Source organism: Heterocephalus glaber, unplaced genomic scaffold (assembly GCF_053883595.1).
Source record: "Heterocephalus glaber isolate CG9 unplaced genomic scaffold, H.glaber_assembly_v1.0 deba00001531, whole genome shotgun sequence".
Classification (NCBI taxonomy): domain Eukaryota; kingdom Metazoa; phylum Chordata; class Mammalia; order Rodentia; family Bathyergidae; genus Heterocephalus; species Heterocephalus glaber.
The window spans coordinates 3460519-3487862 of record NW_028258329.1 but is presented as its reverse complement, the minus strand read 5'-3'; the positions used below and the strand labels follow the sequence as shown (position 1 = coordinate 3487862).

The 27344-nt window shown below is 39.3% G+C and overlaps 1 protein-coding gene and 1 non-coding gene across 4 annotated transcripts in view; both read right to left on the bottom strand.

The window, feature by feature from the left end:
• Otud7a (OTU deubiquitinase 7A) overlaps positions 1-27344 on the bottom strand; it is a 317930-nt gene that overhangs the window by 166451 nt on the left and 124135 nt on the right. The window lies entirely within an intron of this gene.
• Positions 18228-18334, bottom strand: LOC147824841 (U6 spliceosomal RNA). Its single transcript, XR_015441873.1, has one exon. It is a non-coding gene; the product is annotated as a U6 spliceosomal RNA (small nuclear RNA).

Below are 27344 nucleotides of genomic sequence, written 5' to 3'. Positions count from 1 at the left end.
CAAAGGACCCAGAAAAGTTAAAAACAAAAACAAAAAAACCAAAACAGTGTTGGAAGACGTTTAGTACCTAATTTTAAGACTTCTTCTAAAGCTACAGTAATCAAGGCAGTGTTGGTGTAAGTAAAGACATATAGATCATGGAATAAAACAGAGAATCTAGAAATAGAACCACACATATATGGTCCACTGAGTTTTGAAAGATTATTTAACATTAGCATTTTATAGAATATAAACTCAATTCAAGAGCCGAGGAAGAGATAGTGTTTTCAGCAAACGGCACTAGAACACCTGGTATCCGTATATAAAAATTAACCTCAACCCTTTTTTCCCATACATGAAATAACTTGAAGGGATCTATGAACCTAAATAAAGCCTAAAAGTATAAAACTTTAAGAAGAAATTATAAGGGAAAATATTTATGAATTCAGGGTAGGCAAGAACTACCTAGGATACAAAAAATATGATGTATAAAAGAAAAAAATTGATAAATGAGATTCCATCAAAATTCAGAACTTTAAATGACATCATTAAAATGAAAAGTTGTCCTTAAACAGACCATATTTACAATACATATAACCTATGAGCAGAATATATAAAGAATTCTTAGAGCTCATTAATAGACAACCCAATTAAAAAGTAGATAGAAGAAGATGATAAATAGCCAGTATAGCACAAGGAATGGTGTGCAACTCTAGAATCAGAAAAATACTAATCAGTACAATAATAAGATTGAATTATACACTCATTAGGGAGATGAAGTTAAAAGTTTTAAAAGCCTTGTCATGACTTTTTCTTTTTGTTGGATTCTCCCCCCACTTTGCATTTAATTTGTTATGCCCAATGGATTCATTCTGCTGGGTTTCAGGGGTTGTGATCCTCATTGTCTTTTCCTAGGGTATTGTCTAAAATGTTTTGGAGTGCCGGTTTGATATTCATGAAGTTCCTGAGGTGCTCTTTATCATGAAAGTATCTTATTTCCCCATCAATTTGGAAAGATAGTTTTGCAGGGTAGAGCAATCTGGGTTGGAGGCTGTTTTCCTTTAGGGCTTGAAATACATCACTCCAAGCTCTTCTTGCCTTGAGGGTTTGCATTGAGAAGTCTGCTGTGATTCTGATGGGCTTTCCTTTGTATGTGATTTGTTTCTTTTCTCTCACTGCTTGTAGAATTTTGTTCTTCTGTTGGATTTCTGGAATCCTAACTATTATATTCCTGTGTGTAGATTTTTTTTGATTAAGGCTAGCTGGAGTCCTATATGCCTCATTTATCTGTATGTCAAGTTCTTTTCCCCTGCTTGCGAAGTTTTCTGCCATCACTTCTATGAACAGTTTTTTTATGTCATCTGCACTCTCTCCTGTTTCTTCCTTGACTCCAATCAGTCTTATGTTATTCTTCTTTGCATCATCTAGCAGCTGCTGGATTGATTTCTCATGTTCCCTTACAATTTTAAAGCAATTTTTCTTTTCCTCTTCACTAATTGCAATCTTATCTTCTATATGTGAAATTCTATCCTCACATTGGTTCATTCTGCTCTGCAGACTTTCGATGGAGTTTTTAATCTCTTGGAAATCTGTTTGTATCTGTTTTATGGATTCCATTTGTTTTCTATGTTGGGATTCCATCATGTTCCTCAGATCCTCTATTTTTTAATCTGTGTCCTCTCTAGATTTATTAATCATGTCTTGCACCATAAGCAAAATCTTTGCTGTTATCTGAGTAATTATTTCTGATTTCATTTTTCCCAGATCCTCTTTTGTTGCCAGTTCAGAGAGTCCAGGTGGTTGAGTATCAGATTGTTCCATCTCGTTTCCCTTTGGGGTTGCTGTAGGTGATCTGGAACTCTGTTTTTGAGGCTTGTTTATGTGTTTTCTCATTTCCATGGGAGGGGGTGCTTCTGGCACCCATGCGGCTCACCTTCTCTCCCCTAGGAGCTTGGGATGGCAGCAGGGAGCTTCCTTCCGGGTGCTGGGACCGGCTGAGCTTCTCTCCAGGTACAGTTCTTGAATGGAATCAAAACTTGCAATCTGTTCTGGCTAAATTTTCAGTACATTTAAATTCAGGAAAATAGTAAAAGCTAAAGACTTCTGGAAATAAAGATGAGATTCTTATCATCTGTACTGAAGACACTGTAGGTCCAGACTACATCTGGAATGAGTTATGTAAAGATCTGGAAGGCTGAAGCGCTTCTCAAAATGCAAGTTCCTCTAGAGGAAAACATAAGAAAACTACTTCTGATTTAAAAATAAGTTCAGATCAGGAATAAAATGGGGGGGTGGAGACAGTCAACATTGAGGGAAGGAGAGACATGGTGTATACCCTAATATAGGGTGAATGGGAGCAGCTCAAATAAAATTGCCCTTTGGACCTGTGCTCTTGCTCTAAAAGGTGGCCGTGGCTGGACTGGACAGAGTAGTGGCCTGCAGACACCATGAATCAGGAGATGGGCATCCCTGACAATGACACAGGAAATGTGCTTGCAACTGTGAACACATGGTGCCTTTGGGAAGCTGACAGCACACATTGAGATTCCTACTGCTGACATTCAAGCCCCCTTCCTGCATCCCTTTGATTCTGGAGGCATCTCTGGGGGCGGCAGGAGGCCTAGCACTGGTCCCAGCCATGCTCCTTATCTCATGTGTGGCCCAACTCTTCATCCATTCATCCCTCATCACAAGACTGGGGTTGTTCCAAGGGTCCGTAAAGATGAAAGGGGACAGACTCTGAAAAGGCTCTAGGGACCCAGATGTCCCAATAAGACAACATTATTTTAAAGCAAAAAATATAGGCTCAGAGGGGGTTTATAGATGAAAAGGAAGACCAGGAAAGCTCCTAGGCCGGGCTGCTAGAAATGTCAGGTACAAAAGGGCAGCAGCCACCCAGGCCCAGTAGGTGGCCAAGTGACTTCCAGGTAGAGCTTCATGAAAGATGGGACACTGCCCACCAACCGCAGAGCTGGGAAATAGGGGAGGAGCAGGTACAGAGTAGGTGTGTGGCAGGTTAACAGGCTCAAGTGCCCTCCCTGGCTTCCACCGGCAGGGGACCACCCAGACTCTGGGATTCCTGCTCCTCCTCCTGCCTCTCACTCCTACCAAGAGCTTTTGTAGTTTCCCGTCTGCTTCTCTCTCTCCCTGACACAGCTCCCTTCCACAGTTCCCTTCCACAGTTCATAGGCTGAGTGCCTCAAAGCCCTGCTTCTGCCAGGAAGCCTTTGCTAATCAACTGATTTTTTAAAAACTATCTGCCTTTATTATAATTTTTTATTATTATTTATTATAATTTAGGCAATTTCAAGCATACAATACATTATTAACTATAGTCATCATGTTGTATAACAGAGTTCTCAAATTTGTTTTTCCTGTCTAAATGAAATTTTGTATTCTTTGACTAATACCTTCTCAAACATCCAGTCCCAGATAATTACCATTCTACTCTCTGCTTCTGTAAGTTTGACTCTAAAAAGAGTCCGCATATCCATGACACCATGCAGCACTCATCTAGCTTAGTTCGCTTAACATCATGTCCTCTAGGTTGCAAATGACAAGATATTATCCTTTTACAAGGCTGGATACTGTTCTCTTCTGTAGCTATACAACCATTTCCTCACCCACTCATGCATTGGTGGGCACATAGGTTGATTCTAAATCTTGGCTGTTGTGCATACAGCTGCAACAGACATGGGGGTACAGATGTCTCCTTGACATACTGGCTTCATTTCCTTTGGTTTATGTACCAGTAATGGCAATCCTGGATCAAATAGCAGTTCTAGCTTTAATTTTTCAAATAACCTAAATACTATTTTCCATGATGGTAAAACTAATTTATATTCTTACCCACGGTGTACAAGGGTTCCCTTTTCTCCCATCCTCTCAAATGCTTGTTACTTTTGCCTTTTTTCCTCACAGATGTGAGGTAATATTTCAGTGTGGTCAACCAGGGACCTTTTAACGAGTACCCACTTTGCCAGGAGTTGTGGGCAGTGGGGCAGAAATACAGTGGATTGGGTTTTGTCCTCCAGTGCCCCATGGTCTGAAAGATGACACAGACCTGGTAACTGACACCTGCAGCGCTGCCTGCTCCCTGGTGAGCATGCTGCATCCACAGAGAGCAACCAGAGACCAGGGAGGCCACAGCAACTTCTATTGTCTGCCTCAAGGGTCGGGGGGCCATTCAGAGAGGAGGAGGCACTTGCTTCCACCTTAAACACCAGATCAGAATTCTCCAAAGAAGGAAAAGGCAGGCAGAGAGAGCTGGTGTTCCTGGAGCTTCTATTCTGTGCCACATGCTGGACTGGGCATGTGTTCTAAGTCCTCTCAAGTAATTCTCACAACACAGCAGAGGAAAAAGCACTGAGGGGATACACAGGCCTGTCTGTTCCTCCTCCCATGGAGGAGCAATCGCCACTTGAGAGAGAATCTCAAGTGCAAAGAAATGGCAGGGGTGCAGGGGCTGGTGTCCTGTGATGGCTCGAAGGAGTCATCACACAGGTAGGGCCAGGGGAGGATTTGGTGAAGCCCCAGTGCAGATCCTGCTGGGAAAGGAACAGGAAGGGTACACAAGATGTTGAGGGTGGAAAGCGACTGATAGATTGAAGTCATCAAAGTTAAAAAAGATTTGCTTCAAAAACATCACCTAATGACTGAAAGAAAATATTTGCAAGCCACATATCTGATAAAGAACCATTATCTAATCTAGAATGTACAGAGTTGTCAAAACTCCAAAGTAAAAAAATCCAATTAGAAGAAAACATGGAAAGATATTTCACTGGCAGATGTATAGATGGCAAATAAGCACATGTAAAGATTTTCAACATCATTAGTCAGCAGGGAAATTCCAATTAAAACAAAATAAGCTATCATTGCACACCTATCAGAATGGGAGAAATAAAAAAATAGCAACCACACGAGATGTTAGCAAGGATGCTGAGAAATGGTCCACTCATGCATGGGGTGTGAGAATGTCAAATGATACGGCCATCTGGAAAGCAGCCTGACAGGTTCTCTGAAAATTAAACATGCAACCATCATACAACCAAGGGATTGGATTCCTGGGCATTTATCCCAGAGAAATGAAGTCTTACGTTCACATATGTAGCTGTATAGGAACACTGACTGCAGTGTCCTTCAGAATAGGCCATAACTAAAAACAACTCCCAACTTTCAGCGGGTGAATGATGAGACCAACTGTGGCACATCCGGACCACAGAGTGCTGCTCAGTAAACCAAAGGGGTGGGCTCTCGATGCCCATGACACTCTAGATGATTATCCAGGGAATTATGCTGAGCGAGAAAAAGAAATCCCAGAGATTGCATATTGAATGATACAATTTCTCTGACATTATTAAAATACAGAATTATAGAATTAGAGATATATTCCTGCTTGTTAGGGGTGAAACGTGGGACTGAGTGACTGTGAATGTAAAAGAGCAACACTAGGAGTGTCTGTGGGGAGGGGACTATTCTACACACTGCCCACATTAACCCCAGGGGCTATAGTTTTACAAGATGTTACTGACAGGTACCCCAATTCAGACCCCTGCCCAAGCAGCCCCGTTCCCTGCATGCACAGGAGCACAGAGGTAACAAGAAGCCAGCAGCCGCCCTGCTGCTCTCACCACCGCCCTGTTTATCAGTCGGCCCCAGGCCCACCACCCACAGGACTCTAAAATGTTCCACCCTCTTGAGCAGTGCCCCCTCCCCTACCTAAACTCCCCCATATCAACCACATGCAGCCTCCTCTCAGTGCCAACGGCCTTCTCGCCCTTGCCCCATCTGCACTCAGATGGCAATAAACTCATCGCATGTTGCTTAGATTTTGCCCACCTCAGTGGTCTCAATTGTGCCTTGGTCTGCCCTTACAGTTACCACTGGAGAAATTTGGAAAAGAGACAGTGGAACTCTATACTAATTTCTTGTAACTGCATATGAATATTTTGAAATAAAATGCCTAATTAAAAATATATTTTCCTGCTCCTAGCGATCCTACATGACTCTTCCTTAAGTATTCAATCTTCCTGAAGCACAGCTTGTTTCGGGGTGCTATTACAATGGAAAATTTTCATGCACTTATTTTATGGCCTACCAAGTCTCTGCCTGGCATTGTTGGGCTTTTACACACTGGCCCGTGCCTGCTTATTTCTCACTAGGGATTATGAGTTTAATAAATTCTGAATTTTAGTCATCACCACTCTTAGTAGTTTGATCTCCACCAGTCAAGGATCCTGTCAATTTCCATTTCCTCCCTGCATCTTGCCATTCGGTCCTCAGACCCATCTATATTGTGCATACCCTGGAGCTTGTCAGGAATTAATGCTCTCAGATGCCACCTAAGACCCACTGTGCCAGAATCTGCATTTACTCTCAGAGATGCACACTTACACTGAAGTCTGCAAAGTGCTGCTCTATAATGCAGAATGATCCCTGGCTTAAAAAGTTGGTATGAAATGGATGGGACCTCTGCCAATTATGCTTTCCTTCTCCACCAGAGCTAACTTAGTGTCTGGTTACTTCCCTCTAGTCTAGACCTTCTTGCATTGGTCCAGATACAATGTGGCCCACAGGATGGGGAAGCTCAGTGCCCTGATTAGTTGAGGCCAATTTATTCCATTCTAGTTTCCCATGGCTGCAGAAATTTGCATGAAGTTATTAGTTAAGCAACAGCTTTTGCTTCCCACTTGAACAGCTGTTTTTTGTTTGCTTCTGCCTTTTATGTTTCCATCAAAATTTACCATCCCATTGTCATGAGTACAGTGTTGAATTTCATCTTGTTAGACTCAGTGCATCATGACTCCTGCATAGGAAGAGCCATCTGGACTCCTTTTGGCCACATTTGTCTGCCTAACTCTCTAGGCTGGACGTGGCACTTAGAGCTCCCAGGACCAGACCCACCTGTTTGTCAGGCATCACCAGACGTGAGGGAGACCCTTATCTCATTTACCTGCTATCTCTTCACTGGGAAGTTCCTGGATCAAGAGCCCACATGAGTATATTTACAACCCCAGGACTTAGCACTAAATAAAGCTTGACCAATGATAATGACAATCTGATGGGAGCTATGAATGCAGCTCTCTCCAGGGGTAGGTGCTGGTAAAGCATGACCAGCCTGTCAGCTACCTCTTTTTGTAAACAAAGTTTTACTGGGACAGACCACACCCACTTGTTTCCATGCTTTCTATTGGCTGCTTCCCTGCAGGCTGAGTTGGCTCGCTGTAACAGATACCAAAGAGCCTGCAACATCTGCGATACTTACTGTCTGGACATTTGTGAAATACTTTACCAGCCTTTCTCCTATAGCAAGGCAGGACGAATACACAGCCTTCCAATAATCTGCCTAAGAGGATTTTCCAGGATTAACTAAAGGACTAAAAGATCAGTGTGTTTTTTGGGTAAGGTCCTTGACAGTGGTGAATCCTATTTCATTTAACTGACATCCAGGGTCCACTTTTCAGTCTTTGCCATAGAACGGTCATGCAGAATTTACAAAAGCATAGTGCTGTATCTTGAAGAAACCTAATAAATAAATACAACACCTTCATGTTACGGATGGAAGACCCAGACTCAGAAGCAGAGAGACTGTCCCCAAGAGGGGCGGGTGTCACCTTAGGGCTCTGAACCCAAATCTTCAGATTCCAAGTGCAGTTTTTCTTTAAAAGTACACTATGCTACATCTTCAATCAGATGCTCTGCAAAATGTCCCTGGTGTTCCCCTACAAAATCTCTGTCCAGAAGGAAATGAGGTGGGAACCTAAGATGACTTCTAGCCCACACTGTGGGAAGGCGTACCTGTTCACAGGTGTCCTCCTTTCTGCTGGATTTCTAGACCAGAATATTTGGTAACATTGACATTACTGCCACAATTTGCAGAATTGAATTTTTAGTACTCCAAAGGCTCCTAGAAAGTGTTTATTTTATGAAAACTCTTGAAGTACTATCAAAGGAAGTTCCCTGGATACATTGATGATATTACACATTAATTTTGCCACAAGTGTAATCAGTACTTGGTCCTGAGGTATTTGACTACATTCCATCTTTTATTCATCCATATATACATATATAATATATATATAGAAGGACTTAATAATTTCTTCCTAATTTATATTAAATGATGATAATGATTTATTAAACACTAGTTTCCAGTGGAAAACACTTGTGAGCATGAGGTCTAGTTTACCATATGGCACCCGATCGATTCCTCCACAGTATGACATGCACCTTGTGTGTCAAATTTCTATTCAAGATGTTACCAAATGTGCTTTCTAAAAGCAGTTAATATATGATAGTGCCTATATGAACCAGAACATAGAAAGACACTGGAATTACCTTCTGAGCATTCAGATGCCATGGGGAAACATTTAAGAAGTGAAAAGATCCAGGAGAAAACCATATATATGTAATAATCTCAAGAATACAAAAATGTATATATCAAAAACTAAAAGAAAATAGGCTAAAATGTTTTCACATAACCAAATATGCCAATTTAATTCTTGATTATTCTGGAATTCCTACCTTACTTAAGAAGGCCTTTTTCAGTGGAATTAGTAGTCTAAAAGTCTCCTGATATGTGCATAATTTGATTTTTTACTCTATATTTAGATTTAAAACTTGCTGGAATTTATTTAGAGACAAGTATATGGCATACTGTTGGCATTTAATTTTATTTTCTCCCAACATAATTGATACTTATTAAATGTGCCATGTTTCCCCAGTGAGTTAAAATACAGTGGTAGCTCTGTTTACTTGATCCTTTCCATGCCTTTGGTCACAAACTGAGTAGAACAAGAAGTCAATCAAATTCAGTAGTTAGGCTCAATGCTGACCTTGTGGTCCCGGTGAACCATGCATCTGTTTGCAACGATTTTATTACCTTTCAGTGATTTTTATTTTTATTTTTCATTTTGGTGCCAATACTAAACTCTTTTGATTAGAATAGTTCTACGACTCTTTAAGAATATGACATAAGTCCCTTTTACTAGTCTTTTAAAAGTGTTTTTGGTGATATCTGTAGATAGCTGAGTTAACATCCAGGGTACTAATTGAAATATGTATATATTAATATCAAAGTGTTGATGTTTTTTATTTAGTTTCCTCATTGGTTATGGTTTGGGTATGGTTTGCATGCACCCCTGGAGGGTGCATGTTCTCGGAGCCTCATGGCCATGCTGAGGCTGCACCTTCCTGAGCAGAGCCTCACAGGATCTGGTGGGTTCCTGGAGAAAGAGCTGTAATAACAAGAGTGTGTCAGGTCCCTGAATATCACTGGCCACGTGATCACCCTCTCTCTTCCAGGCTCTTGCTACAGTGCCATCTGCCACATTGTGACCTAGCTGGATGGCCTTACCAGAGCCAAGCAACATGGTCCTAGCCCTCCAGAACTGTGAGCCAATAAACCTCTTTTCTTTATGCATTTCCTCACCTCAGACAGTTTGTCATAGCAACAGAAAATGAATTAAGGTGCCAGCCATGAACATAATTATCCATTTATTTCAATTTTTAATTCTTTCAATAAAAACTTGACATTCTCATGGGTCTTATTCTTTTGGTAGGCATTCCTATACCAGTATGCAAGCGCAATCTTCAAAAGTAAAAAGAGATTAGGAATAATTTCGATCACATTTGAGTGCTTCCAATTTCCCAGTGTACAAAAAGCTCAGACAATTGAGAATTAAGGGGAACAACTGCCTTAGCGGACAATGGGGTAAAACTATTCTTGTGAAAGAGAGAACAGAGGCAGCTGGTAAGGGTTATGAAAGCATACACCACCTACCTCCAAGTGCAAAATGAAAGAAGACACTTTTGTTTTTATTCTAATGAGATTTCCCACACCTGAAAAGGATCTCTACCATGCAGTGGTGGTAAAGAGCTGCAGAAGCAAGCATCTCATACATGCATAGTGGGAGTGTAAATTGGAAAAGGATGTACAACAGATTCTAAAAATTAAATGGTACATGCCCTTTTAATCACACTTGTAGGATCATATTCTACAGAAATTAAGAGTTCCACTACAGAAAAATATATTTATGAAAGCCTCTCCTCGTCTTCAGCAAAAGTCTGAACATGACTCATAGGGCATTTGAATCTAGCCACATTGGACTGTAATGAGGACGCCGTTTTGAATCTTTAAACCTTTCATCTTAAATTGCATTTCCTTTGCAGCCTTTCCTTGAAAACTGACTTACACTCGGAATCAAGGAGGCCACTGACCAGCTTGGAGTCTCAGTGCTCTGCTGACCTTTCCTAATCGCCTTAGCAAGAATGTGGTCTAGAAATCTGGGCTTAGTGGAGTTAAGGCAAGTAAGCAATTTTAAAAACTGCAACAGCTCCTTTAGCATCTCAAGAGTCTTTCAAGGGAGCCTTGCCAGGGAAAGGGGTATGGCAAGACTTGATGGTAAGAAATGAACAGTGGAATGCTTCAAAGGACTCTGGCAGGGAAAGGAAAAAGAGAGAGAGGTGGCTGTCCTGGGACCTTCCTGAGCCCAAGGCCCTAGTGAAGACAAATGTCAGAGGACGAGAGAGGAAGTAAAGGCAGACAGGGTTGGGCACACTGGATCCTCCTTGAACTGCAGGAGAAGAATATAAACAGAATGCAGAAGTATAAGGGGGAGTATAAAGTTATTCAGGAAAGTAAGAGACAGGAGAAAGAGAGAGGTAGAGAGAGAAGGAAGAGAGGGAGTCAGAGAGGGAGGAAAGAAGGAAGGATGACGGGAGAGATTAGGGAAGGGAGAGGTGGAGAGGAAGGAGAAGAGATGACACAGGCCACTCCTAAGCTTTGCCTGCGAAGAGCAGGGACTCAAAAGTCACCCTGCATTCTGCAGAGGGGTCACCAGGTCAGACCTTCCAGCTATACCCGCTGGGGAAAGTGCTACGGACCATAGGACTCAGAGCTGGAAGACCAGGGCTGGGACACTCGGGAAGCAGAGAGGGCTGACAGCCACCCCAGAAGCGCGACAGATACAGACCCTGACAGAGGTCTCAGGAGAACCCCAGGATGGGGACAGATGTGGCATCATTCTGTGCGTGGCAGCCTGCGCCCAGGTAAGGGGCACGTGAGCCCCTGATGTGGAGACCAGTGCAAGAACAGCAAGAACAACATCCAGTGAGATCCTGGATGCGCCTGGGCCCCAGGGTCAAAGCTGAAAGGGTCCTCTTTGCGCCTCAGACTGCTGTTAATTGTCCGAGGGATGATGTGGTCCAGATGTCAAGGTGGCAGGGGGGCTCCAAACGACCAAGCATTCTCCAAAGGAGGACACTGGCAGAAGGCTGAGCAGCAGGCTCTTTTTGCCATCCTGGTAACAGGGCAGGAAGAGAGACATACTAAAACTTATAGAATGCAGAAAGGCACTTCTAGGAGGAAAAGTTTATAGCAATAAGCACCCACATTATAAAAAGAAAAATCTCAAATAAACAATCTGTATACCTCAAGGAACTAGAAAAAGAACAAATTCAGCCCAAAAATAGCAGAAGAAAGGAAATGATAAAAATTAGAGCAGAAATAAATTAGAAAATAGAAAAACAATAGGAAAATAAACAAAATTGAGATATGTTTTTGAAAACAGAAAAAACTCTGACACACAATTACGCTCACTAGAAAAAGAGAGGAAATTTAAATAAACAAAATCAGAAGCAGAAGAGGAAAAAATCCAACTAATGGCATGGAAATAAAAAAGGATAATAAGGGACTATTTTGAACAATTAAGTGTCAACAAGTTGGAAAACCTAGAAGAAACTGATAAATTCCTAGAAACATGTAACCCACCAAGACTGAATCAAGAAGAAATTAAAGGCCAGAATAAGTTAATAAAAAAGATTGAATCAATAATCAGAAATCTATCAACAAGAAAAAGTTCAGGACTTGAAGCTTCAGTGGTGAATCCTACAAAACATTTAAAGAAGAATTAGTACCAATATTTCTTAAACTCTTCAACAAGTTGGAAGGGGATTCAAGCTCATTTTATGAGCCCACTGTCATCCTGATACCAAAGCCAGACAAAGATACCACAAGAAAAGAAAACCACACAACAGTAGTATCTCTAATAAATAAACATAAATGCAAAATCACCAACCATATATTAGCAAACCATATGTAAAAATATATCAAAAGGATCACACATCTTTAGCAAGTGGGATTTGCCTCTAAGATACAAGGATGGCTCAGCACATGCAAATCATTCAATGTGATACGTTACATTAACAGAGTGAAGGATAAAAATCATACCACTTTCTTACTTGACAAAATCCCAACAATCTTTTGTGATAAAAGTTCCAATAAATTAGGTATGGAAGGAACTTACCTCAACACAATAAAGGGCATTTTGAAAAGCATCCATCTAATGTCACATTCAATGGAAAAAAGTAAAAGCTTTCCTCTAAGGTCAGAGACAAGATCACCTTTGCCAATTCTATTCGTGTAGTACTGGAAGTCTTAGCTAGTGCAATCAGGCAAGAGAAAGATATCAAAGGCATCCAAATTGGAAAGGAAGAAGTAAAAGGTTTTTTTTTTTTTTGCAGATGGCATGATCTGTAGGATCTCACAGGAAAATCTCAAAGAAAAAATACTGGAAATAATAAATGAACTCAGTAAAATTGCAGGATACAAAATCAACATACAAAAGCCAGTTGCAAGTCATTCAAGAGATGCAGATAAAAACAACACTGAGATTCCACCTCACCCCAGAAGGAGTGGCTGCTATCATGAAATCAACCAATAACAAATGCTGGCAGGGTTGTGGGGAGAAAGGAAGCCTTCTCCATTGTTGCTGGGAGTACAGACTGATGCAACCACTGTGGAAATCAATATGGAGATACCGTAAACAACTAGGATTGGAAGTCCCATTTGACCCAGCTATTCCTCTGCTGGGTATCTTCCCAAAAGAATTAAAAGAATCATACCACAGTGACATATGCACATCCAATTTTATAACGGCACAGTTTGTAATAGCTAAAACTTGGAAACAGCCCAATTGCCCATCAACTGGAAACTGGACAAAGGAGTTTTTTTTAATAAAATGGAGTACTACTTAGCCATAAAGAATGAGAAACTAGAGACATTTATAGCTAAGTGGATGCACATTGAGGTCATACTCTTAGGTGAAATAAATAGGACACACATGTGTAAACACTGAATAATTTCTCTGGTGTGAAAAACTAAAAGTGTAAATAAGAATCAAAATGTATAATTGATATTGTGAAATAGGAAGAAAACATCTAAAGGAGTAGGGGAAGTGGGAGGGGTAGGGGAAAGGAAAGAAGGGAAAAGAAAAAATATGAGAAAAGGAAAAACATGGAAACAAAGTCTTTGTAAATAGGGAAGGGTGGAGCATGTGAAGGAAGGGCAGGGGAATGGGGAAAAATAAAGAACCAAGATACATCATGAAGGGTACAAGATCCCAATGATAAATGTAACTGTATTGTATACCTAAAATGTACCAATAGACTTAATGGAAAAAAAAAACAAAAGCCAGTTGCACTTTATACTTAATAATAAACTGTCCAAAAAGGCAAGTAAGAAAACAATTCCATTTGTAATAGCATAAAGTACTTTGGAATAAACTTAACCAAAGAAATAAAAGACTGGTACACGGAAAACTATAAAATACGATTAAAGAAACTGAAGACACTAATAAATGGAAAGATATCATGTGTTCATGAATTGAAAGGATTAATATTGCTAAGATGTTATACTATTCAAAGTGATGCACAGATTAATACAGTATCAAAATCACAATGGCATTTTTATAGGAACAGACAAAATAGTAAATTACAAAATGCCCTGAATACCCAAGGGTATTGTGAAAAAGAGGAATAAACCTGGAAGCATGACTCTTTCTAATTTCAAAATATATTAGAAAGCTATAGTAATAAAAATCATATGGTATTGGCCCAAAAGCAGACATACAGACTAATGGAACTGATTGAAAACCAGAATAAAGCCATACAAAGACACTCAACTGATCTTCTACAATGGTTTCAAGAATACACAATGAAAAAAGACAGTCTCTTCAATAAATAATAATGAGGATACCAGATATTTATATGCAAAAGAAATAAACTGGGCCCTAATCTTACATCACACATTGAAATCAACTCAAAAATATATTAAATAATTACCTGGAACTGTAAAACATCTAGAAGAAAACAGAAAAATCTTCCTGCCTTTAACCTTGGCAATGTTTTTATGGATATGATACCAAAGAACAGACAGCAAAAGCAAAAATAGACAAGCAGGAATACATCAAAAAAGCTTCTGCAATGCAAAGGAAAGAACCAACAGGAAAGGAAACATATAGAATGGGAGAAGATATTTGTAAACCATACATCTGATAAGGGATTAATCTCCAAAAATATAAGGAACATATCCAACTCATTCGCCAAACAATAAAACCCCAAATTCTGATGAAAAGTGGGCAAAAAACTCTGAACAGACATTTCCAAAAAAACCCATAAAAATGTTCAACAGGCATATAAAAAACTCCTTAATATCACTAATCATAAAAAGAACACAAAGAAAAACTACAATGAGATATCATCACACACCTCTTATGATGGGTGTTACCAAGGGTGGCAGGATGAGGAGGAAAGAGAGCTTTTATATGTTATTATTAGGAATATCGATTGATACTGCCACTATGGAAAACATTATGGAGGTTCCTCAAGAAATAAAAATAGAGCTAGCATCTCAATGCCAATGCCAATTCTGGATATCCAAAGGAATTAAAATCAGGATCACAAAGAAATATTGATGCTCTCATGATCATGGCAGCACTATTCATAATAGCCATGATTTGACAAAACACACACACACACGCAAAGGAGCATTACTCAGCCTTAGAAAAGAAGGAAATCCTGCTATTGTGACAATTTAGATGAATCTTGAATAGGTTATGCTAAGTGAAATAAATCTGACACAGAGAGACAAACACTACAAGATGCCACTTAAAGAAATCCTAAATACTTAAACTTATAAAAGCAGAGAGTAGAATGGTGATTGCCAAGGTCTGGGGTAGGTGAGGGAGAAACAAGGGTATCATCAGTCCAAAGCTACAATTCCATAGCAGCCTGCTGCAGACATGAGGGAGCTCAGAAGGCCACCCTTTCCTGACAGGACTGCATAGGTGAGCACATGGTTACAGCCTTCTGAGAAACCCTAAAGTCGGGGTGCAGACAAGCTTGGCTCCGATTCCCAAATCACAAAACCTTTAAGATAATGAATCTGTGTCTTTAGACATTAAATGTGTTATACATTGTTATGCAGCAATAAATAACTAATATAAATGCAATCTCCATTAAAAGTCTACGGACAGAAAAAAAAGCTACAGTTTCAGTTAAATAAAATGAGTAAGTCCTAGGTATCTACTGTACAATGTAATGCTTATAATTAGCAATATTGAATTTTATATTTAAAAATTTCCCTCTAGGAGGCTGAGGCACAAGAATCATAAGTTTGAGTCCAGCCAGGGTGATTTAGAGGCTTGGCAAAACTGTCTCAAAAAAATAAGTAAATAAATAAAAAGGCCAAGTAGCTCAGCGCAAAGGCCCTGGGCTCAATCCTTACCAACACAAAAAAATTATTAAATGAGTAGATCTTATGTTAAGAGTTCTTATTATAAAAGAAAAATAACAATATAGAAGGCTGGAAAAAACTTTCAGAGATGATAGATATGTTTTTGGCAAAGTTGTGGTTATGACTCCATGGGTACACTTCTCTCCAAACTAAGCAAGTTGTATACATCAAATATGTACAGTAATGCCACTTATATCCTCAAAAGCGTGTTTTAAAGAAAACTTGCAAGATAAACCCAAAGCCAATGAGAGTAAGAATATAATCAGATAAGAATAGAAATTGATGTATTTGAAGAAGGAAAAATGAAAGTGAACATCAGTAAAATAAAAAGCTGCCTCTGAAAATATCATCAAAATTGACAAACTTCTAGCAAGACTGACAACAAACAAAAGAGAATATGCAAATGACCTATAACAAGAATGAAATGGGGTGTAGATATACTCTCAGACAACAAAAGCATAACAAGCATGACGAACAATTCTATACATATAAATTCTGTCACTTAGATGAAAGGGCCCAAGACCAAAAAGCAACAAACTATTGCAACTCACTCATATAAAACAGGTCATTTGAATGAGAAACTAGAGACATTTACAGCTAAATGGATGCACATTGAGGGCATATAAATAGGAAAATAATGAAAATAGTGAAATAAATAGGACACACGTGTGTAAATACCAAATAGTTTCTCGAGTGTGAGAAACTGAGAGTGTAATTAAGGATACACACGGATGAAATGGCCTAACAACATATTTCTCGGATTGTGTTTCCACTGTGTGTCATATGACTGTATCGAAATTTAAATTAGGGAGAAGTTTGGCTTATGTGGAGTCTGCTAGCTAACTGGAGTTTTTTTTCAGATCATTATTTGTTCAGTGTTGGTTTTGGGGATCTTTCTGAAACAAATCACATCCTCTGGTGTCTTGTTGGTGCTTGAGATGCTTTTTTAAGTTATATGGAAAAATATTTAAGTGCTTCACAGTTTTGTTTTGGTTGAGTTCTACTGTATTTGAATATTATTGTAGGTTTTTTTCCTCTTGCATTGTTCTTCTTTGAATGGTTTTAATTTTTGTATGCGTGTGTGTTTGATAATAAAGTTATTTTTAAAAAATTTAAAAAATAGGTCATTTGAATATCCTTGCAGCTATTAAAGAAAAATTTTAAATTTATTTTTGACTGATGCTTAAAAAATAAAATTATATATATTAATGAGCCACTGCCATGTAATGTTTCAATATACATATACACTGTGTAATGTTTAAATTTATAATTTCTAAATTTCTCAAAAGGAAATCTCTAGGCCCAGATTATTTTTTGAGGAATTTAACCACATACATAAAGAATTAATACCACCCTATATAATCTCTTTCAAGCAACAGAAGAGGATGTAACACTTGTCCACTAAAAGGTGACAAAAAAAGGAACGAATGTCCCTCATAAACATAAACAAAAATATTTATAGAAATAATATATAATCTTGGAATGATGTATTTCATTAATAACTATTATTAATTAATTAATATTGTATAATTAATATTATACAATAATACATGTAAAATCCTATAACTCAGTAGTATTTACTCTAGTGATATAAATGCAAGGGTATTTCAATATTTCAAAATTTATCACTGTAATCTACTATGTTAATTGGCTAGAGAATAGAAGTCACATGACTATGTTATTCATGTTAAAAACAATTGGGAACACTGGAGAATGGAAAGAAATGGCCTCACCTTGATAGAGAAATCTACAAAAACACAACCACTAACACCATGCAGGACAAAGTACAGATGCCGGTTCTCACACTTTTGTTTGACATAGCACAAGAGTCCAGAGCAGGGAAGTTAGGAAAGGGGCAAGATAGGCATAGTGATTAGAAAGGAAGGAACCACACTGTTCCTTTGTAGATGCCATGATATTTTACAGAGTAAACCCCAAAGAATCTGCAAAGGATCCTTAGAACTAATAGGTGACTTTAGCAAATTCACAGATATATGACTAATACATAAAAAGAAACTTTCTAATTATTGTCAATGAACACATGGGCAGTGAAATTAAAAATACAATATCATTCATGATTATGCAATAAACAAATGAAACACTTAGATATAATTCTAACAAAATCTATAAGACTTGTATGCATAGAGTATAAAAAAATTGATGAATGAAGTAAAAAATATCTGACTAGGTGAAGAGACATATTATGTTCATGGAATAGTATAGCTGTCAATTCTCCCCAAATGACCTATGGGTTTAACATAATTCCTATCAAAATCCCAGTCAGACTTTTGTAGGTAGACAAGTGTGCTCTACAACTGATACGGGAGGACAAGTAAGTAGAAGAGCTAAACAATTTGAAAAATGAATAATGTGTCACTAATCAGTGTATTTGATTTTAAGATTTAATATTCAGCTTACAATATAGCTACATAGATCAATGGTATAGATTAGAGAACTCTGCAACATACCTATGCAAGTGTAGCTCACTGAGTTTTGTTTTTGGCTACATTAAAAAAACCAGCTTTACTGAGATATAATTCATACACAATTCACTCATTTAGAGTGTACAATTCAGTAGTTGTTGATAGATTAGATTATCAAGTTTTTTGAAAATGTGGAAGAAAGATGAAGTTTGCCATTTTAACTATTTTTAAGTGTGCAATACAGTAGCATTTAGTAAAACATGAAACATTTCATATAGTTGTATGTCATTCATGCACAGAGGCCCTGGTAATTTTCTTCATGTCATTCCAATTTCAGTGTTCATGCTATTGAAGCAAGCAGTGACCATTTGGGTTTCTTTGTGTGTGTGTGTGTGCGCACGCGTGTGTGTTTTGGTGTTACCGAGGATCAAACTCCAGATCTTGCACTTGCAAGCAGGTGACAGAACCACTGAGCTAAATCCCCAGCCCTCTGTTTCTGTGGTTTTTGGGACAGGATCTCACTATATAGTTCAGGCTGCCCTTGAACTCACTCCGTAGCCAACACTGGCCTCAAACTTGTAGCGATCCTCCTGCCTTAGGCCTCCCAAGGGCTGGGCTTACAGGTGTGCACCACCACTCCCAGGTGAAAAAGTTGTTAAGTGGAGGAAGGATACCATTTGCAAATTTGAGGCCTGTCAACACAATGACAACAAAATCCTTAACCTAAACCTCACATTTTACACAAAAACTAGTCAAAAGGGATCATGGATTTAGATGTAAAACACATATGTGTAAGGCCTAAGAGAAGACAGCAGAGAAAATATTTGAGACATAGGGCTTGGTAATTTAAAAAGTACAACTGATAAACTGGACTTTATCAAAATTAAAACCTTTTGCTCTGTGAAAGACCCTAAGAAGTAAAAAGACTTGCTCTATATTTCAAAACAGCAAGGGGAAAGAACTTTGAACTTTCTAACACAAAGAAGATGTGCGTTTGAGGTATTGGAAATGGTAATTAGCTTGACATTGTGTATATGTATCAAAACACTACGCTGCACCACATAAAATGTACAATTATTGTGTGGTAAAAATTTTTAAAAGAAGTTAGGAAACAAGCTATAAGTTGAGATAAAATATTTGCAAACTACATACCTGACAAAGGATTCATATTCAAAATATATAAGGAACTTTCAAAATCCAATACTGAAAGACAAAGCCAATTACAGCATGGGCAAAAGGCACAAAGAAACACTTTCCCCAAGAGCCATATGTGAATAAATGCTTTTATTCAGCGCTCTCACTACTACTACAGCCAGCATATCAATGGGGCATGAAATGGTTAAATAGTGATACCCAGGCACTGGCTCCAGGGAGAAGTTTGCAAGACAAGCCAGAAAAGGCTTCTGAGCGATGCCAACAAGAGAACAAGGTCAGGGTGGCTGGTGCACGGGGCCTTCCTCACCAGCTGGAGGTGGAACAAGGAGACCATTAGATTTCACGGAGCATCCCCAGAGGATTTGATCTAACCTCACGCACTGCCTCCCAGAGGGCATTAGTCAATGAGGACAGAAAACTAGCCTCATTGGCTTGAAGAATGTAAATCTCAACTGGAGCCAACTGGGGCTGATACGGACACTTATTTGAAGATATAACATCTCCAGGACAACTGCACGGAGTGAGAAGGTTACCCTAGGTGTACCCACGTCACCATGTGAACAAGCGCCCGGCTCATGGATTTCCGTGTTCACTGAGTGTCCCATAGCAAGAGTGCCCTTGCTCATCTGTCCCGCTCAGGAGCAGCACCTGTGGAAATCCACCATGCGTCAGGGAAGGAAGGCTTGTAGGGAACGTGGGGCACATGCTTGGTACTTCCACATGTCCCCAAATGAGCTGGTGCCTTGCAGGTGTCGTACTGTGTATTATAATGTCTCACATCTTCCGTATTCTTGTGCTCAGACCTCTGGGGTCTTATAACCTGGGGCACTGCTCTCCAAGGGTGAGCAAATTTCTAGGAACAGTAAACAACTCTCCTGACAAGGTGCTGTTCTTGTGCAAACCAACCAATCCAGAGTCCACACCCCAAGCAACTCTGTCACTGGACTCCAACATTCCAGGCCTCTGTCCAGCTCCCCAAATCACCCACGTCCACGATCCAGACAATGGGGAACAGCCCAGAACTCAGGGGCCACTAAGTTATTCAAATGAGACAGTCTGAGCCTGCTTACCTGCCTCACTCTTCCCTTGCCCATCATGAAGACTCCTAATCAGTTATTCCCTTTCCCTGGCCTCCTGAGCATCCCTGGTGATCCCGTGTGGCTGCCCATGGTGTGGCACATGCCCTCTCTTAGGATCTGTGAAGAACAAATGTCTTTTCAGTGACATGTAGTTTTCAGCCTCCTGATTGATTGGATTCACTGAATCTCAGATTTTCTCTTACTCCATGCATTTAAAGCAACTTGTTCCTGCAGTTATGGCTAAATTTCACTTACATGGCCTCCCTTTGGATAACATGGTTCCATTCCTTGCCACAAGACTTTTTTGACTGTTTCATTAAAGCCTAAGTTAGAAGGGATCTTTTAGAATATTGAAAGAAACATGGCCAACTCCTCTAGGTTGGCCTCAGAGTCTGCAGTGACTACAGACTCATCTGAGGAACACAGCCTAGCAGAGCTTGACCATCCCAACATGCAGCACAAGACTTCCCAATGCCAAGAGCCATGGGAGCCAGGTGGAAGGAGGAGCAAGTCTTCATCAGAATTTGGGGACACAGAGTGTTCTCTCTAATCTGTTCAAGGGTTCAAAAGGGTGCCCAGCAGGGTGAGAGTGTTAATGTGGTCAAGAGGGAATCACATGAGCAGTGATGAACTCTGGGTTAAACACTGCTGGCTGGCAGTGCATGGATAATGGAATCCTGATCGCCTCAAACAGCGGTGGGAGACAGTCCATGACAGACGTGTGAGCAGCAGAAAAGGCTCTGATGGAACTGAGTGTGAGGTGCACTGCACACTGGCAGTCACTCCATGCGGATGGAGACCAGGGGAGGGCGACATCTTGACCCGAGCAGGCCTTCAGCCCAGTTCCTAGGAGCTGGCTCCTACACAAAGCTGTGTGGAGCCTCTTGCTACACCTCATTTCCTCCCTAAGCTTTAAATGACATTACCTGCTTTTAGTTTCTCTGCACAAAACTGTTTTCCTTCTTTCCTTTCTCTTGCTCCCTCTGGCTTCACCTTATTTATCACCACTCACCATGATTCTGCAAACTTCATTTGCTATAAATCACCTTGGAGACACCTGATTCTCCAGGGGAAACAAATTCTAAATTGTATGATGGTATCTGTAATACCTACAGAGTCTTGAAAAATGGAAAAATACAGACCCAAGGATGCGAAGGGCTTTACCTCCCTAACATCTCTTAGAGCAAGAATCTTGTACAACTGCTCTGGTTTCACATTTGGAGAGAGGATTTCTTGGTTTGCACTGAGGTTCAAAGGACATGAGACTAACTGGAAATTAGCAGAAGGAATATATTTTATCTGTGGCATCTCAGGCAAAGATTTTCCCATTGTATTAAGTGACTCCTGGCCTCTCTTGAATACTTGGAATTACTCACATCCCCTGCTCTGACAGCTTAAGGATGGTGTTTGGGTTGGCTTCATCACCCTTTAGATGTCCAGATGTTTGGAAAGACAAATAGTGCCTTACCCTCCAATATCCTCATTGGTTCTCAGTCCGAAGTCTCCAGGTGAGGGACTGGCACCTGCCCTCAACTCCTGAGGCAAAAGCAGATGGCGCTAGGATTTTAATGGCTTTTTCAAAAAATTTATCTTTACAGAATCCATTATCCTCCCAGTAGCTGATGACTCCTTTATATCCCTGATCAGACCAAACTGTCCAGAAATCAGAGAAGTGATTTTAGCTTCTCCTTTCCTAACTGGGACCTGACTTTGGGATTTGGCATCTTCTATACTTGCATGTCCATACAGAACTTGAACACTGACACACTGTTGCATGTTGCTCTGTAGAAGAGTTCCTACTTGGCAAAAATGGCTTTGCAGACTATTTGGGTGAGGCCCTATGTCCACAGTAAATGTGGCCCATACACAGGCTACCCACATGGGAAGATTTATCTTCTTTATTTTTCATTTTTTTATTTTACATTTTTCCTTTATGTATTTGTAAAAGATGTTTAGAAGACCAACAAATTTAATATAGACTGACTGTTTATACAGGGATTTCTGTTTGGAAATAAAGTTGACAGGGAATCAATCACATGCCCCTTGGAATAAAAACAAGTACGTCTACAGTAGACCTCTTCTGGCTTAGACTATTTAAGGGGAAAAGAACTTCAAACTTTTTAAGATAATTAACATTTTTATTAGGTTTTCAGTGATTGGTTATTTAAGGAAAATTAAATTAAAAGGTACAGCATTTGGTAATATGTTCAAAGAACTTTTTAAATGATTGTATAAATAATACTTAGTTACTGTGTAGTTTTATATATATGTATATATGTATGTGTATATGTACATGGGAGTTGGTAGACACACCATACCTTATAATTAGCTGCAAATTCAGATCCAGAAATGGGAGGAATAACTGATCTTACCTACATTCATTTTGTTTCAAACAAAACAGGATTGACAAATAGTATTTTAATTTGGTCAGAAGATAAAGTGGCTCAGTTTATCTCCTCTCCAGTAGCACAAGTATGCATTCTGGCTAAAAGTTGCTTTCTGCCACCAAGGACAGTTGGTCATTTCTGCTAATGCTTCTTGGTGAGTTGCAGTCTCCTTTATATTACTGTTTACTGTATCTTTATTTTCCTAGCATACTATTTTAGATTTTAGTAAATGTAAAATCTCATATTTCACTTTTACTTTTTGGGGTCACAAGCAACCTAGTAAACACTAGAGGTAGCAATAACTTTCACTGGTGGAGTTAGGGAAGCATTTATATGTGTTCTCTTTAACAGAAAAACTTTCATTTCAAAAATTATTTTGTCTCTTGTGTAATACAGAATCTCATATGACCGAGTTAAGTATCAAAACAGGAAGAAGAAATAATTATTTTTGTAAGCTACCTGTTAGGACTTGGATCTTAAATGACCCCCAAATTCTCACATTAAATAAAATATTTTTTTCTCCTTAAATTCTTCTATTGATACATTTTAGATATACAATACATTTACATTTATCATTGGGTGCTTCTACCTGTACATGATGTATCTTGGTTCTTATTTTTCCCCCATTACCTGTGCTCCCTTCACCCCCTCCACCCTTCCCTATTTACACAGACTTTGTTTCCATTTTTTTTTCTTTTCTTATAATTTTTCCTTTCCCTTCTTTCCTTTCCCCTTCCCCTCCCACTACCCCTACCCCTTTGGACCTTTTCCTATTTCAAATTATCAATTATTCATTATTAATCCTTTTAATCCTTATTTACACTTTCAGTTTCTCACACTAGAGAAACTGTTTGGTATTTACACATGTGTGTCCTATTTATTTCACTTAAGAGTATTGCCTCAGTATGCATCCATTTAGCTATAAATGACTCCAGTTTCTTGTTCTTTATGCCTGAGTAGTACGCCATTTTATAAAAAAACCAAATCTTCTTTATCCAGTTTCCAGCTGATAGGCACTTGGGCTGTTTCCCAGCCTTAGCTATTACAAACTGTGCTGCTATAAACATGGGTGCACATTTATCACTGTGGTAGGATTCTTTTAATTCTTTGGGGAAGATACCCAGCAGGGAAATAGCTGGGTCAAATGGGACCTCTAGTCCTAGTTCTTTGAGGTATCTCCATACTGATTTCCACAGTGGTTGCACCGGTCTGCACTCCCACCAACAATGGAGAAGGGTTCCTTTCTCCCCACTCCCCGGCCAGCATTTGTTATTGGTTGATTTCTTGATAGCAGCCATTCTTTGTGGGGTGAGGTGGAATCTCAGTGTTGTTTTCATCTGCATCTCTCGAATGACCAGTGATGTTGAACATTTTTTTATATATTTATTTGCTACTTTTACTTCTTTGAGAAGGGTCTGTTCATTTCAGATGTCCATGTTTGAATTGGGTCTTTGAATTTGGGGGGTCTGATTTTTTTCAGTTCTTTATATATTCTTGATAGTAGTCCTTTGTCTGAGGTTCAGCTCCTAAAAAAATTTTCCCACATTGTAGGTTGTCTCTTAGCTCTGTTGGTGGTTTCTCCTGCAGTGCAGAAGATTTTTAATAAGATGAGATCCCAGTTGTTGATTCTTTGTGCTAGTTCCCGTGCTACTGAGGTTTTGTTCATAAAGTCTTTTCCTATGCTAATGTCTTCAAGAGTCCTACCTCATTTAGAAAAATTAAATTAGGGAAGATTTATCTTGATTAAATTAATTAGGGAAGATTTATCTTGATTCCTACTTCACAGCATACATAATAATAAAGTCCAATTCCATATTTCATAATCTGAAGAATAAAACAATAAACTTTAAAAGGAACATTTTTATGACTCTGAAATGGGCAAATACATCTGAAACAGGATGCCAAAATTACCACTAAAATGATAAAGTAGACACACTTAGAACTTCTCACTTGGAAACATCACTGTGGGTGAAAAGGCAAAGTATACATACAGATCATAATGCTCCCCAGCATCAAGAAGGGCTAGTACCCAGAATATATAAGGAAATTAACAGGAAATGGACAATTCAATAGAAAAACATAAAAGCATTTGAATTTGTACTTCATAAGATTTATAAAAGGCCAAAAATCAATGAAAAGTTGGTCACTCTCATTAGTCATCAGTAACATTAAGTCTAAATGACAAGAAAATTACAAAGAAAATACCCGCTTCTGGCAAAGTAACCAGAGCCCTCCCACTGCGAGGGCGAGAGTGAAGCTGACAAACCAATTTAGAAAAACTGCGTGAAATCTAGGAATCACTGGGTCAGCATTTGGCACAGAATGACAAAAAATGTGTACACATGTATCAGAAAATATGGAAAGAACTGCCACAGTCGTATTACTCAAAGAGCTAAGAACTCGAAGCAATGCACATAATAACCTATGGATAATTAGGATATGCAGATAAACTGGAATATAATCACTCATTGACAAATAATAATATTGAATATGAAAGAATGGCCTTCTGGTACATGCAACAAACAACCAAAATACAAAATCTGAAATGTTTTGAGCACTAGCAAGTGGAAAATTCCACTCTTAACCCAAAGGGTTATAGTCAATACACAGATATACTGAAAATATTGCAAGAAATCATCTTCAGACCATGTATATGTAAGGTATATGTGAAACAAATGAATTTTGTGTTTAAACTTGGGATCCATCCTTATGATATCTCATTATGTATGTGCAAATATTCCAAAATCAAAAAAAAAAAATTCAACATCTAAAACACTTCTGATCTCAAGCACTCTGGATAAGAGATACTCAAGCTGTATTTCATTTTATTCATCACATTAAGTTTAAAAATAGATAAAAGTAATCTACATGCTAGAGGTCACAATTGCGGAAAGAATGGATGGAGGAAAAAGGAGGTAGTTGGGGGGAGCTAACACAGGGAGAAGGATACTGCAGATACTGATCTATTTATTTTTGAGTGATGACATACTTAAACTTTTATAATTCATGAGGCTGTACATTTTGATGTATTTTTTTCCAAATGTATATTATTCATCAGTAAAAATGATGGACACTGTGGATCATAAAAGAAGCTTTATGTAAAGCCAATAACACTGGTGAAAGATTTCTACAATCCAACCTCTGTCTACACACATTTTTTGAAAAACAACCTTCCTAGCAGTTGGCTGGATAGTTGCTAGTTGGCTATTGTCTGATTCATTCAGTTTGATTATTTTTACTAACATCTGCAAAGCACAGTCTGCCCTTCCCTCAATCTGTTTTCAACACCACCAGAAAGATCTTTTAAGTTATATCATGTCATTCCCTGCTTGAAACTCATCAATAGCTTCATAATACACTGGAATAAAACCCAAACTTCTTTTCAAGCCTTCACAGGTCTTGCACTACCCAACCACGCCCACCAGTCCAGGTTCCCCTGCTGTGTGGCTGTCTCAGATGAATACCGCAGGCCAGGCCTTCTCTCCGCCCTGACTGCTCGCGTACTAGCAACTTCCTGCACCTGTGACTAACTTTCCGGGAACCGCTTCAATGGTGCTTCCATTCTTCTCTAAATTCAGGTATCTGCTTCAAGTTCACCACACCTGGGAGGCCTTCTTTAACTCACCTGTCTGAACTACCTCTTCATAATTTTATTGCAGTACTAACCATTTCTTCTGCAGCACTTTCATTCTCTGTAAAAATATTACAAATCCATCCATCCATTGAAGTACACATACTCCTGCTGGAGAATTTAAACTCCAGTTATTTGACTCTTTTGTCTTTTTTATCCATGGACCTAGCAAACACTGGGGCATGTAACAGCTGCTTGGTAAAATCATGCTGAGAAAATAAATGAATATTACAAAGGCAACTGACCATCCAACATGTTCCTGTTTCCTATCTGGACATTTCATCCTTTTCCTCAACTCCAAAGTGATCCTTTCCTGAGGGGATGTTGCTGTTCCCGTTCAAGGAAAACAGTGTTGAGTCATTTCTGCGGGTGCTCTGCAGTGCAGTGTGTCCCGGGGGTGCAATATAAGACATGGGCATGGCCCACATTTTTGTGCTTGAGTGAAACACAAATAGATTATTGTAGTTTTGACTGGTTTTTATGAAAGCTATATGATTGTTAAATATTATGAAAATAAAACATATATATATACGCACATATTTATATACACAAATGTGTGTGTATGTATGTGTGAAACCCAAAGAAATGACCACAAAGGTTTACTAGTAACTCCTCTGACCTATTAATTGAAAATATACACATATAAATATATGTGTGCATATATATTCAACACTTCAATAATGCAGTTCTTTAGTCTGTGTTCTGCAGGAAGAGTACCTTGTAGAGATGCATGAGCATTACAAGGTGGTGGAGCATACAACTGTCCACAACATGCGAGTGAACACAAATGTCACACACAGCAACAAGAGGCATCTGCCGTGCATACACCTGCACCATCCAGGGCACCTTTGAGGAAGGGCACAGGATGCGAGGTGCGAATCCCAGTTCTTGCCTCACTGCATCTCAAGGCCAGGCTGGAAGCAATGTGAGCACTCAGCCAACAGGGGTGGTGTGATGAAAGTCGGCCTATCACCCACTGTGGAACGTTCTTCAGATGGAGGGCTGGGAGGGAAGAAGCCACATGGCAGTCCCTGTGACAGTGTTTCGTTGAGTCTGTGCGCACAGATTCAGGGAAAGTCTGAGGGGTCGCTGCTCTGCTGGAAGCAGTGCTGTCTGGAG